This window comes from Protopterus annectens, chromosome 13.part0, assembly GCF_019279795.1.
Source record: "Protopterus annectens isolate FY-2018-M chromosome 13.part0, PAN1.0, whole genome shotgun sequence".
NCBI classification, from domain to species: Eukaryota; Metazoa; Chordata; order Ceratodontiformes; family Protopteridae; genus Protopterus; species Protopterus annectens.
The window spans coordinates 431088164-431103170 of NC_056747.1; the positions used below are offsets into that span (position 1 = coordinate 431088164).

At 40.7% G+C, this 15007-nt stretch overlaps 1 long non-coding RNA gene across 1 annotated transcript in view; it reads left to right on the forward strand.

Annotated features, from left to right (window-relative positions):
- Nucleotides 1-523: 523 nt before the first annotated feature.
- LOC122788344 overlaps nucleotides 524-15007 on the forward strand; it is a 162515-nt gene continuing 148031 nt past the window's right edge. The window contains exon 1 of the long non-coding RNA XR_006362644.1: nucleotides 524-584. This is a non-coding gene — a long non-coding RNA (uncharacterized LOC122788344). The remainder of the gene's footprint in view (nucleotides 585-15007) is intronic.

The following is a 15007-nucleotide window of genomic DNA, read 5'->3' on the forward strand; positions in this document are numbered from 1 at the left end:
AATTGTTATGGCTAGGCTTGTATAGGCCCTAGGGCTGATAGCCTAGTACCAACCTATGAACCTATGAATGTATTAGTTAAAAATTTGCTAATTAACTGCAAGCTTTAGCAGCTGATGTTGATGATGTCATGCATTGTCTATTTAAAAACATGCGTAAACACTATTTGTTTATTTAGGTCAGTATTCTTGTAGTAATAAAGCCAAGGAACTTAAACTGCATACAGAAAAAAAAGCTCCAGATGCCATTCATTTTTATTGTCTTTGGTTTAATTTTCCTTGTGTGTGCCACGCTACATATATTTTACTCTGTATTTGCACACTTTTTTTCTATATTTAAATGAAGTTCACTTGTTTACCTTTATGTTCTTGTGGCTGGTGTTTGTTTAATTATAAGAATATTTAGGCAAACTGTTGGTTAACAAACTATGTGGGACACATCTTCCATAAGATTGCTTAGGCATACCACAAGTGAAAGAGCTACTATTTGCTGAATTTCACATTTGGTTTGATTTCAGATCATCTCATAAGTGGAAGTCTCTGGCTGATTGCAGAGTGGTTGCAGTATTACCAGGTCAGGAAAAAAGGTGTGAGAACCTGGAGAATTCTACTAATTTTCCCTGGAAGTGGTGTGTATGCATAAAAATGATACTTTTTTTGTTCAGAATGCAGTTACTATAAATAAAAGAGCACTGGAAGACATTGGCTCACAGAGAAAGTAGCGTGATAGGGACCAGAGAGTGTTAGGTCAAAGACTTTGCTTTGTAAGTGACTTGTACATAGTTCAATCAGGGTACAGAGATTGGAAGCCCATACCCAAAACAGCGGTGCATTTTCCGTTAGTGGTCTTGGAGCCAGGTTGCGCTTTGTAGACTAATTATTGAAACCGATTTGTGTGCACTTTCTTCCTGTCACTTCACCATTTGAAGGCAGGTGGTACCATTTGTGTCAGTTTAGCATCACATGCGGCTACAGTGATTACAGTTAATCTCTACATTTCAAGTCGGTTGCAACCTGTCCTTCACAGTACTACTTGGGCTCCAGTAACAGATATTGTAATCTCTTGACTTTTATCATTAGCCTGCAGTACTTTTGAGACAAGATTAAAACTTATGTGACATTGTTTTAACAGATCATCAAATCATTTCATTCTACATCTTTTATTAATGCAGTCAGAAGTTATAAAATGCTTTTCATTGCAGTACTAGTGGTCAGTCTGATGGCTAAATGTCCAGGAATGCAGATAATATTGAATTATACCATATACCAGTGTAAGTGGTTTATGTGCACTTTTTCAAAAAACTCCTCTTCACCAGTTTCTTAGATTTAGAAATGGCAGCTGTATTCTGTGCTTATTTTCCATTTACTGTAGTTTAATAAGCTTTTTTCCTTCTTTCCTGTCATGGAGCATAAAAACTCTTTATTTGTATTTCCCTTTGTTTTTTTTTTTTTGTTTTTTTTCTAAGTAATCCTTTTATTTTTACATAGTTATTGCTCTTACAGGTTTTTCTTCTTTCTTTTTTCATGCATAACTTTCTGTTTAATGTAGTAAAATTTGAAAAAAAACATCAACAAACACTAGGCATTGTCAGTTGGAAACGAGAGAAGTTTGGCTGCAGTTAGTGTAGTGTGTTCCTGATGGCAAATTAAGCAGAATAGTCTACCTGAAAACCTTTAGGGTTCTTTAGTCTGTACTCTCTTTGTTTTGGTTTACTATGATAAATAACTTCAACTACTCTAATATTTTAAATGATTCACATTTGGTCATTACTGCAAAGCTTGCCATAAACACAGGGAAATAAGAAATAGAATATTTTTAAGTTAGCTGGCTAAAGCCAGAACATTGGGATACGTTTCCACTAACTTTGCAACACCAGACTTCTGCATGTATCACTCTTTGAAGGAAGAAGAGGTGGTGATGATAGAAATAAACTGACATAAATCCATATGAGTCATAAAACTATGAGATACCTTTCAGGTCTCCTGCAAGTGGCTTGTGGCTGACTTGCACACTGCTACTTGTACAAATCACATGGGTTTGGCATAATAAGGTCATCATCTCACAGATACAAGGTACAGGGTTTGATTCTAATCTTAGGTTACTGGCTAAACTTAAAATGGCCCTTAGGACAATTAGCCTTGAATTCACCTAGGAGCATAATTTTCCTATGAACAAGAAAGTGTCAGACTTATCGCTACCCCAGTCTTAGTAACATATATAGCCTTCCCAGAACCCTACCTCTAACCCAGGTCTGGAATCTCACTCCTTAATTCTAAAACTCTCTCTCACTCTCTAAACCTAAATTCCCCAAGCATACATTAATCCTAAATTTCCCAATCCATCCCTAACCCTATGTACCCAGTCACCCCTAAGTATAATATCCCTCTTGCTCCCACTCCATCCATGACTTGAACAGTTAAAATTGACCTAAAATAATCTGATGGCGGATAAGAAATGCACAACTCACCTAGTGTGCCCATTTCTTTACCTAATCAATACCCTGCATAGCCTAACTAGTTAACTATTTATTTTTCCCCACTACTCATAAAAATTGCTTTGTCTGTTGCTCTACTCTTCCTTCCAAATGACTGCTGTCACCATCTACCACTGTTGCTGAAAAATTAATTTATTCTGACATGAAGCACCCACATCATAACTTCAGATTGTTTTCTCTTGTTTTCATTAATCTATTTGTATAGGATTACAGGGATTCCCTAAAGTTTCTGCCACATTATCCCTCTGCTTGTTTTCAGGACTTGGTTTAGGTTGTTATTTATATTCCCTCTCTCTCTCTGTAAGGGGTTTGCTTGCAGCTATGCACCACATCATGGTTATCTTTGGAACTCCTATTCTGTGCCATTCTGATTACAACGTCTTTAGAACCCCATATATTAGTTTTCATTCCCTGTCTAGAGACAGGCAGTATCTTTATGTGTGTCTGCTGGTGGTCCTTATTTCCCCTGCATAGCACTGTCTTAACGTTTGATGCTATTGCTTGCTAGCATTTTGGTGTTTAGATATGACTACCCCAGGTCTCTTGCTCCAGTTGTTGTCATTACTGCTTCTCTTCTGATTGTTAACTTCTTTTCCTGAGTTTTTGTTTATATTTTTGTTTGCATATTGAAGTTAAGCTGCCATGTCCTGGACCATTCCCAGTCTTATCAAGTCCTTTCTCATCTTTTTATACCTTCTTGTGAATCAACCTTTCTGCATATCTTTGCACAACTGATCAAGAGGGAACTCCCCTTCTAGGTCTTCCATAATATCACATCTCAAGGCATTATACATGGACCAGTCATAATTCTGACTCCATCTTTCATAAGAGTGGACGCCATTTACTGTGGATCTCTTAGTCCTGTTTTTAGCCATTGGTTTATTATCCTCCCATCCAAAGACCCATTGCAATTTTTTTTAATAATCATTTGTTCTTTAAACTGTTGTGTGGCAGGGCGGGACCAAGATGTGCTGGATGCTTCCACTGCTGCTGGTATTGGCACTGCTGCTGCCTCCTATGGAGGTCAGCAGGCCCTGCCAGTGGGCTTCTTGCAGACAGCTGTGCTGCTTCGTATAATAAAACAAATGGCGAGAAACAAAGAAAACAAAATACAAAAAAGAAATGTATGTAACAGAAAGGACAGTGACCAAGAGTATAAGAAAAGCGAAACACAAATACAATGAAAACTGTATTATAACTATTGCTGATAACTGTATAGTTAAACAGAATACAATTTGCAAATCATTAATCACGGATGGCAGTAGCCTTTTTCTTTTTTTTTTTTACACACATACACACACGTGTAATATGTGTGGGAGGCCTACAACAGCTGCCACAAGCTGTATTGCAGATAAAAGAGTAATGGCTGTGGCTATTTAAACAAACGAAAGTGTGCCTGTGGTCCACAATGCATTTGGCTATCTGAGAATAATGTACATATCCACACCACAAAGCTGGAATCCAAGAACGTCAAATAAAACACAAATCGTTAAGCAAAAACTTTATATAATAATGCACAATACAAAGCTTTCGGGCAAAAACCCTTCTTCAGTGTTAAACATAGAATATTAACCAAGCAACATGCTTTATACAAAAGCCCAAAGGTCATATGACCGCAGCCAAAGTCATATGACCAACATATTTAAAGAAACATAAAATTTTAAATGTATGTTATATATATATAACATATAAAGGATATAAAACATAAAAATATATAAAAATATACAACAAATATCATACAATTCATATATATAAATATTATCTAATCATAATTTAATACGTTGTATCCTTGCTAAAATTGGTTTCAAACTGACAGTAAGATTTAGATTGTAGCAAGGATACAATGTATTAAATTATGATTAGATAATATTTGTATATATGAATTGTATGATATTTGTTATATATTTTTATATATTTTTATGTTTTATATCCTTTATATGTTATATATATAACATATATTTAAAATTTTATGTTTCTTTAAATATGTTGGTCATATGACTTTGGCTGCAGTCATATGACCTTTGGGCTTTTGTATAAAGCATGTTGCTTGGTTAATATTTTATGTTTAACACTGAAGAAGGGTTTTTGCCCAAAAGCTTTGTATTGTGCGTTATTATATAACGTTTTTGCTTAACGATTTGTAATAATGTACATATACAAAGTAATCATGTTGCCCAGACATACATGTATCAATCACAGGTGACAGGCAAAGGACAATGAGTCCTGTTGTAAGTTGTGAAACATAAAGCAGATTGCTGCTGGTGATTTCACATACGTGGAACTTGTACTGTTGCAGTGATATTAATGCACAGAAAACTGCACCTCAAATGTTTTTTGTAATCACATCAGTGTGTGTGGTGGTGGTGGGGATTTGAACCCACTGAAATCCTCATTAATATGAGAACAGAGACACTTGATGTAAAGATCAACTTTTCCATCTACACAGGAGGAGCATGAATAAACATTTTTAATACGGCAAAGTCATACTAATACCTTTGATCTGTGCCTGTAATGACAGATGATGAAAAGCCAGACATTTTATGACAATATGTATATTCACCTCAGTGCTCTTTTAGGTGTGTCATTCTGCTGCTATGTTTCTATTTGTTTCGATCTCTGCAGGGGCTGCGGCATTAAAGGGCATAATGAAAAAAACTGATGGTGGCATACAGAGGCAGGTTGTGTGGTTAGGTAAAAGAAGTCATACTTACAGTATGGAGGTGGTGACTGCATATTATCTTCTTCCACCCATCCACGGAGGAGATCATGACTCATTTCACTGTAATGGTAACAGTACTGTTTCCTTATGTGTTGGATGCCAGTAGCACGAGTGACAAAGTAAGCCAAACTATTCCAGGTATCAGCCTTATATGGTGACCTTGGATAGCCTTCCTTCAGAAGCCTCTCACTGTACTCCTTGAGAATTTCCAGGAAAAAATCTTGGAATTCTTCTCACACCACCTCTGTGCTCTACAAAGTGCACCATCCTCTCATTCTCGAGTCTTAATGTCTCACCTTGAAAGATCTCAGGAAACTTTTCAGAAAGTTGGTGTCCAAAATGGTTCTTGCATGTCCCAGCCCCTTTGCCATGATGAAACTTATTTGCATGATGGATGGGAAACCCCAAAAATTTGGTACTGTATTTTATGGTTTCAATGGCAGTTTGTGTGTAAAACATGGCAAATCTTCACTCCTGCTGCTGCTGCATAGTCTACAGTGATTCCACCTGGAGATGGTTAAATAAAGGATGGCAGTTCCTGTCTATAATAATGGGCTAATAGTGCTTGTATGGAGCTGACTGCAGATGTCCAGGCATGTGTACGGTATCATTTAAAAATCACCATGATGTGATGAGCCCTGATTAGCATAATCCTCATGCCTAGAGGGGTGACTCTACATGACAGAAATATGACAAGCAGCACAGAGCCTTATCACCCTACTGAAGAATACCATGGCAAATCAGTTTGAAGTTAAAATCCTGCTATGGGTGTTTTTTAAAAAAATATCCTTCTCAAAAAGGATGACTGCGTAAATAATTTAAGTGCCACTTTTTATACATCTTTTTTCCTTTTTGCAGTGGTAGCTCTGGCTTTGCTATTTAGGTCTAAGGCCTATAAGGGACATCAGTTTGTCAGGACTTGTAGATGGGCTGTTCAAAAGTGAATTAAGGGTTACATTACAAGTGTTCTGACTGTAGTGGTATGAAGGATTGTTAGGTTACATGACAGGTGCATGCCTGATCTCATATGGAGAGTAATATTCAATATTACTGCAGTGTTGTGTGATTTGCACATATGTAGTTACCCACAACATTTTTAACAGTGCTATTGTAAAGGTCAGGTGCAGTAGTTCAGTTGTAGTTAAGTACTTGTGTTTTATGAATATGTGCTCAGTACACAACATGTCTGATACTTAAGAGTTCTAGGCAAAGATATCTCACTGTCAGGCAAGTGTTCTGAATACTTTATAGCCTACTAGAACAGTAGTAATGTAAGGATTATCAAGGGCCATGCTACAACAAGGCTATTAGTTCCCATGATTTCCATACCAATTGAGCTATGACTAAAAAAAAAACAGGACCTAAAGAAAAATACCTCATCTGGTAGTGCTTTCACATCTACCTGCAATTCCAAGTTTAGAGATGCAGAGAATAAGGTGGTACTGGAGGGCCTCTACCTCCACAGGCAATGGCGAGTTTAGAGATGCAGAGAATAAGGTGGTACTGGAGGGCCTCTATCTCCACAGGCAATGGCGAGTTTAGAGGTGCAGAGAATAAGGTGGTACTGGTGGGCCTCTACCTCCACAGGCAATGGCGAGTTTAGAGATGCAGAGAATAAGGTGGTACTGGAGGGCCTCTACCTCCACAGGCAATGGCGAGTTTAGAGATGCAGAGAATAAGGTGGTACTGGAGGGCCTCTACCTCCACAGGCAATGGCGAGTTTAGAGATGCAGAGAATAAGGTGGTACTGGAGGGCCTCTACCTCCACAGGCAATGGCGAGTTTAGAGGTGCAGAGAATAAGGTGGTACTGGTGGGCCTCTACCTCCACAGGCAATGGCGAGTTTAGAGATGCAGAGAATAAGGTGGTACTGGAGGGCCTCTACCTCCACAGGCAATGGCGAGTTTAGAGGTGCAGAGAATAAGGTGGTACTGGTGGGCCTCTACCTCCACAGGCAATGACGAGTTTAGAGATGCAGAGAATAAGGTGGTACTGGAGGGTCTCTATCTCCACAGGCAATGGTGCTCTGCTGTATACTCTGCTGAACAGCCCTTCCATGATCATTCCTGGGATGAAATTGTCACCAATGGTAATGCTGTAAGTGGTCAGGACTGTGCCTGTGAAATGCAGGGACATGGATATTACCCATATTGCCACCCACAGATCAGAAACCCTGGAGCAGGAATGTAGGGCAAGAGGTGATAGTCTGTCAAGTAACCCCCCCCCCCTTTACAGAGACAAAGGAGTTTCGGATCTTGCTTAAAGACAGTACCACTGCCCCTGAGTCCCACAGTATGGAGCTGGATATACAGCATAACAGGTCTCAGAGACTTCTAAATACAGATGCCCCAGGTAAGTACTCTGTGTTTATTGTGTCAAAGCTGTAAGTCCTCATTACTCTCTCTGCTTAATTAAATCTGTTTGACTCAAGATTTACAGGTACATAACAAGCAAGTCCATCTGCAGGTGGTATGACCTAGGACATTATCTTTTCTATTTTATTCCATGTTTATAGTGGTGAAGATATCAGTTCCATGTGTAGTTGGGGTGCTGGGCCATACTTATGGTGGATATGGTTTTCCTTTAGTGTATTCACAGATGAATCTTTATCCGACACCAGCAATGTGGCACTGCCCTCATCTGATAGAGATTCTGTAGCATCTGATAATCGTAATAGAGATGATCTGGTACAGGTGTGAGGGGGGGGGTGCAGGTTGTGTGTCTAACACAAGGATTATGACCATCACATCCACTACATACACCATAAACACAGTGTCTCTGCCTGAGGTTACCCAGGATATGCAAACATGTGATGGGGGATACTATTGATCAGGGAAGTATGCTGGCTCCCAGTAGATTATATACACACATACGTATAAAGTATGTCTGCTTGTGTATCTATATATAAATAGATGTGGATATACACACACACACACACACATATATATATATATATATATATATATATATATATATATATATATATATATATGTGAGTGTGTGTGTGTGTGTGTGTGTGTGTGTGTGTGTGTGTATATACAGACAATAACTCCAAAGTTGTACTATTGCCCTACCATGGAGCATGGGGAAGGAGGAACAGGCAATTTCCTTTGCTCCACAGTTACACAACCTCAGCATATGTTACAGTACAACACATAAATCATATCTTAATTCCAGACTAAGAACTATCAATAAAAGACAACAACATTACAGTAAAAGATTTCCTGATGGGGAATAAAATGTGAGGAGGACTTGCAACCAGCAGGATGGGAAGTAAGTGGACAGAATGTCTTAAAATGACAGAGGGATGCAAATAAATGGGATTATCATATTACCTAGACAAATATTTATAATAATTTTTCATGGCTATTCATTGCTTGCTCTGCCTAGCATGGATGTTGATTTCTGAGTATAAATGGACTGCATTCCTATTGGGTGATACTCCCTATCTCCCTTAGTATTAGGTCTGTCCATCCTTCCACCTGTCCAGTTGTAGGACCTGTCCTATACTGTTTGTTAATTGACTAATGCGTCAAAAGCATTTTAAATTGTACACACAGAAGATCCACCTACATACAGAGTATAGCCTGCTTAGTATGTCTGTATTAAAAATTCAACTTTCTACTAATGCTGCTCCATGTTTATACTACACAGAGCTACATCATTTATACTAGTGCTTTCAGACTAATCTTAACTTTGCAGTATAAATTCCATTTTCCCTATTGCACTGCTAAACTGTAGGTATCCTATCCTTTGTGTATATTTTAGGAGAGAGCTAAGGAGAGTGAACCCCAGGAAGGCTGCTGGCCCAGATAACTTATTGGGCAAGGTGTTCAAAGGATGTGCTGATCAACTATGCATAGTGCTCAATGAAATATTTAACACCTCTCTTGCCTCAATGAGTAACACCTCTCTTGCCATGGCAACAGGGCCACAACTCTTACCACACTTTTCGGCCACCAAACCAGGACCGAAACACTAAAGGTGGGGGAGTGTCAATATTCACCAAGGATATTCACACCACCAGGCTAGTTGGCCAACACAATGTGTCTGAAATTCTCCAAGTGCAACTAAAACTAGGTAAGACTGCAATCCAAATTGTAGCTTGCTACAGATCCCCCACCATACCCCAAGATTCTCACTACACCTTTTTAAACATACTGGAAAATATTAAGATAGAACCAAACACCCTAATACTGGGTGATTTTAACTACCCTGCCATTAACTGGGAAAACTACTCATGTCCCAACACCTTTGCGCAACGGTTCTTGGAATTCATAAATTCCAACGCCCTGGAACAACTAATCCATAGTCCCACCAGGGGCTGCAATATCCTAGACCTGGTCATTACCAACATGGCAAATCAATGCTCCATACCTATGGTCACCCCTCGTTAGTCAGGTCTGACCATAAGCTAATCACCCTTAACATCCACATCCCACCCCACCCCCAGTAAAGAAACCACCATAAAAACTTCTCCAAAGCCAACTTCATGCTACTCAAGTCAGAAGTGACAAACTTCATGACACCCATGCAGATGGGAACTGAAAGTTCAACTGCTGAATCCTACACTAAGGCACTGTACGAGCACATCCATTCATGCATGAATCGTGCCATCCCAAATAGAACCAAAATGCTCTCATCCAAAAAAAGGAAGCCAATCTGGTGGTCCCCTGCCATAAACAAACTTTACAACAAAAGGAAGAAACTTTTGCAGAAAAGGGGAAAATCCCAGGATGCAAAAAACTCCCTTACTAGCCTCAGTAAGAAACTGAGATGCCTCATAAAATCCTCCAAAGCTAGTTATGAAAATAAAATTGCCAAAGATTCCAAAGACAACCACAAAGCATTCTATAACTATGTCAAGAATCTAAATGGCAATGCTAAGATCTGCTCTGAGCTAAAACAGAATGGCAATAAATATACTGATCCAAAGGATATTGCCAATATCCTGGCAGATCGATTCAGTGCCAACTTCACCCCCCTCTCACCCCCTAAATGGCCCATCTCAATACCTGAAGATTGCCAAATTCCAGTAATAACGGCCACACAGGTACAAAACGCACTCTCTAAAGCCAAGAATACAGCATCCATGAGACCAGATGACATCCCGGGCTGTGTACTACGTGAACTACAATATGAACTGGCACCTCACCTAAGTGTCATGTTTAATCATAGCCTCACCTCAGGTTTCGTGCCCACTGAGTGGCGCAGAGCTACAGTTATCCCAATCCACAAGGGGGGATCCACCTTGGATGCCGGAAACTACCGTCCCATCAGTCTGACAAGCCTTATCTGCAAGGCCATGGAGCGTATTATCATGGAACTTATAAACAAAGACATTGGCAACCATCAAACACTGGACCCCACCCAGTTTGGGTTTGTGAAGGGCCGATCTTGTCTCCTGAACCTGATTGACTTCTTTGAATCAGTCTCCAGAGCCATGGACAAGGGTAAGGTGGTCCACACAGCCTATCTAGACCTTGCCAAGGCCTTTGACACCATCCCCCACTCTGGAATCATAGATAAACTTACTAAGTTGGGTATTAATCCCTATGTCACCCAATGGGTTGCTAAATGGCTTACTGATAGAACCCACACTGTAAAAGTAGCCGACTCCAAATCCAGCTCCAGACAAGTGACAAGTGGAGTACCTCAGGGTTCAGTCCTGCGGCCGCTCTTGTTTGGTATCTACTTCTCTGAAGTACAGGTCAACACTAAGAGACTCTGGCTAACAAAGTTTGCAGATGACTGCAAACTGGGAGCCATTATTGAATCCCCAAATTATGTGGATACTCTACAAAAGGGCCTTACAGAAACAGATGCTTGGTGCCAGAGCCATGGGCTCAAGCTCAATGCCAAGAAATGTATTGTTATCCCCTTTGGGAAAAAACATGTATCCATGAATTACCATATAGGTGGCAGTACACTAAACACAGAAAGTGTGATAAGAGACTTAGGGACACAGGTGGACAGTGGTCTCACCTTCGATAACCACATCGCCACAACAGTCAGGAAATCCTTCTATGTGGCACACCTCATCACGAAGGGCTTTTCATCCAGAAAAAAGGAGGTCATTGTCCCACTGTACTCATCCCTCATTAGACCCATTATAGAATACAACGCCTCATTTGGTATGTACCTCTCAAGACATCTGCAACAACTGGAAAGGCCTCAGAAATACCTCACTAAAAGAATCACAGGCCTAAAGCAGATGCCCTACGCTGACCACCTTAAAAAACTCCAGCTATACTCTGTCGCATATCGTCTACTCAGAGGTGATCTGGATGGGAGAAAGGAAATTCACCCCAGGGATCACGTCAGTCGCCCTGCTAGACAGGGGTCCAGGAAAGTAAATAATGTGGGAAGAAATAGCCAGGGAATTGTTAGGCTAGGCTTGTATAGGCCCTAGGGCTGATAGCCTAGTACCAACCTATGAACCTATGACCCTCATGCTACAAGGAAACTAACATCATCCCACTACATAAGAAAACCACTCCTTCCAGCCCTAATGTCTACAGACCAGTCACTCTGACATCCACTGTTATGAAATGTTTTGAACGGCTTATCAAAAAGCATCTTTCATCATGCCTACCTCCTGAGTTTGCTTACAGAGCTAACTGATCCACGGCTGATGCCATATCAGTAGCACTACACATCTCCCTTGAGCATTTAGAGAGCAAAGACAACTTTGTGAGGATGCTGTTCATAGACATCAGCTTTGCCTGTAATACAGTGGTACCAATGCAGCTGAAAGAAAAACTGCCACATGTAGGAATCAGTAAACATCTCTTTAACTGGATCCTGGACTTCTTGATTGAGAGACCACATAGGATGTATTCAGGTAAGAACACATCAAAATGCATCATGATTAACACTGGGGTTCCACAGGGATGTGTTCTCATACCACTGTTATTCATCATCCTGACCCACGACTGCTATGCACAAGTCCCACCATATCATCAAGTTTGCTGATGACACCACAGTCATGGGACTCATCACAAATAGGTTCTTAGGTTGGTACTAGGCTATCAGCCCTAGGGCCTATACAAGCCTAGCCATAACAATTTCCTGGCTATTTCTTCCCACACTATTTACTTCCTTGGACCCCTGTCTAGCAGGGCGACTGACGTGATCCCCGGGGTGAATTTCCTTTCTCCCATCCAATCGTCAAGGTTCCTTTTGAAGAGGACCAAAGAGGCACTTTGCTTGACATGTATGGGCAATCTATTCCAGACTCTGAGGAGTCTCTGGGTCAGGAACCTATCCCTCCTCCGAGTAGATGATATGCGACAGAGTATAGCTGGAGTTTTTTAAGGCGGTCAGCGTAGGGCATCTGCTTTAGGCCTGTGATTCTTTTAGTGAAGTATTTCTGCAGCCTTTCCAGTTGTTGCAGATGTATTGAGAGGTACATACCAAACAGGGCATTGTATCCTGTAATTGGTCTAATGAGGGATGAGTACAGTGGGACAGTGACCTCCTTTTTTCTGGATGAAAAGCCCTTAGTGATGAGGTGCGCCACATAGAAGGATTTCCTGACTGTTGTGGCGATGTGGTTATCGAAGGTGAGACCACTGTCCACCTGCATCCCTAAGTCTCTTATCACACTTTCAGTGTTTAGTGTACTGCCACCTATATGGTAATTCACAGGTACATGTTTTTTCCCGAAGGGGATAACTATACATTTCTTGGAATTGAGCTTGAGCCCATGGCTCTGGCACCAAGCATCTGTTTCTGTAAGGCCCTTTTGTAGAGTATCCACATCATTTGGGGATTCAATAATGGATCCCAGTTTGCAGTCATCTGCGAACTTTGTTAGCCAGAGTCCCTTAGTGTTGGCAGGGGCGGCTCGTGGCATAGGGCTGCCAGACTGCAGCCCAAAAAAGAGAAAGAAAAATGAAAAATAAAAAAAAATTACTTTTCGAAATTCGCAGACTCGCCAGGAGTATGGGTCGCGTCCGGACTGCAAGAGCAGCAGCAGGGACTCGGGACAGAGCATTAGGGATCTCGTCGGGAAGGAGCATTAGGATCTCGTCGGGCAAGGATCTCGCGGGTCTTTTCAGTATTGCGCGGGAAGGATGTACGTTAGCTAGCTGGATGTATTCAGGTAAGGTGCCTTTTAATTTACAATGTTTATTTGTGTGTGTATGGTGCTTATGCTTTTATTTGTGTGTGTATGGTGCTTATGCTTTACTGGAGTTTGTGTATGGTGTCTATGCATTACTGGAGTTTGTGTATGGTGCCTATGCATTACTAGTGTGTGTGTGTGTGTGTGTGTGTGTGTGTGTAAATGCCCCAGGTGCTTATGGTGGTGTGGTAGGTAATGCCTCAGGCTTGAACCCTGTACCCTGTATGCAGGTGTTAAAGACTTGAGTTCCCTACCCACCACCATTTGTAAAAAAATTTCAGATTTTTGCCTCATATTCGATCTGATCTGTTCCTCATAATATCTGTGGTTTGTAAATGTTGCAATGCTTGATATTTGATGGTGTAGTAGTAGCATTGTTGCCTCACAGCTGCAGGTTCTTGGGTTTGATTCTTGGCTGGGGTTCCTTCTTTGTGGGGTCTGTATCTTCTCCCTGTGTTTGTGTGGGTTTGCTTTTGTGTCCTCCCATGTTACAAAGACATGTCTGCATTATTTCTTACTGGGCCTCTGCTGAAAATTGTTTATTTGTTCCAAGTCAGACTGTCCTGATTAAAAAATATTAAATAAAATTGACAGGCATTTGAATTTCAGACTTAAGGGTTTCTGAAGGTTTAATTCCTTGCATATTTGATGGTGCAGTGGTAGTATTGTTGCCTCACAGCTATAGGTTTTCTGGTTTGATTCTTGGTTGGGGTGGCTTCTGTGTGGAGTCTGCATCTCCTCCATGTGTTTGTGTGGATTTGCTCTGGTGCCTTGCCATTTTACAAAGACGTGTCTGCAGTTTTAATCCCTGCTGAAAATTGGTTTTGTTCTGTCCGCAGTAAAATTGACAGGCATTTGAATTTCAGACTTCAGGTTTATGAATGTTTAATTCCTTGCATAATTGATGGTGCGGTGGTAGTATTGTTGCCTCACAGCTATAGGTTTTCTGGTTTGATTCTTGGTTGGGGTGGCTTCTGTTTGGAGTCTGCATCTCCTGCCTGTGTTTGTGTGGATTTGCTCTGGTGCCCTGCCATTTTACAAAGACGTGTCTGCAGTATTAATCCCTGTGTCTCTGCTGAAAATTGTTTTTGTTCTGTCCGCAGTAAAATTGACAGGCATTTGAATTTCAGACTTCAGGTTTCTGAATGTTTAATTCCTTGCATAATTGATGGTGCAGTGATAGTATTGTTGCCTCACAGCTATAGGTTTTCTGGTTTGATTCTTGGTTGGGGTGGCTTCTGTCTGCATCTCCTCCCTGTATTTGTGTGGATTTGCTCTGGTGCCCTGCCATTTTACAAAGACGTGTCTGCAGTATTAATCCCTGCGTCTCTGCTGAAAATTGTTTTTGTTCTGTCCGGCGTAAAATTGACAGGCATTTGAATTTTAGACTTCAGGTTTCTGAATGTTTAATTCCTTGCATAATTGATGGTGCGGTGGTAGTATTGTTGCCTCACAGCTATAGGTTTTCTGGTTTGATTCTTGGTTGGGGTGGCTTCTGTGTGGAGTGTGCATCTCCTGCCTGTGTTTGTGTGGATTTGCTCTGGTGCCCTGCCATTTTACAAAGATGTCTGCAGTTTTAATCCCTGCGTCTCTGCTGAAAATTGTTTTTGTTCTGTCCGCAGTAAAATTGACCGGCATTTGAATTTCCAACTTCATGTTCTTCAGAATA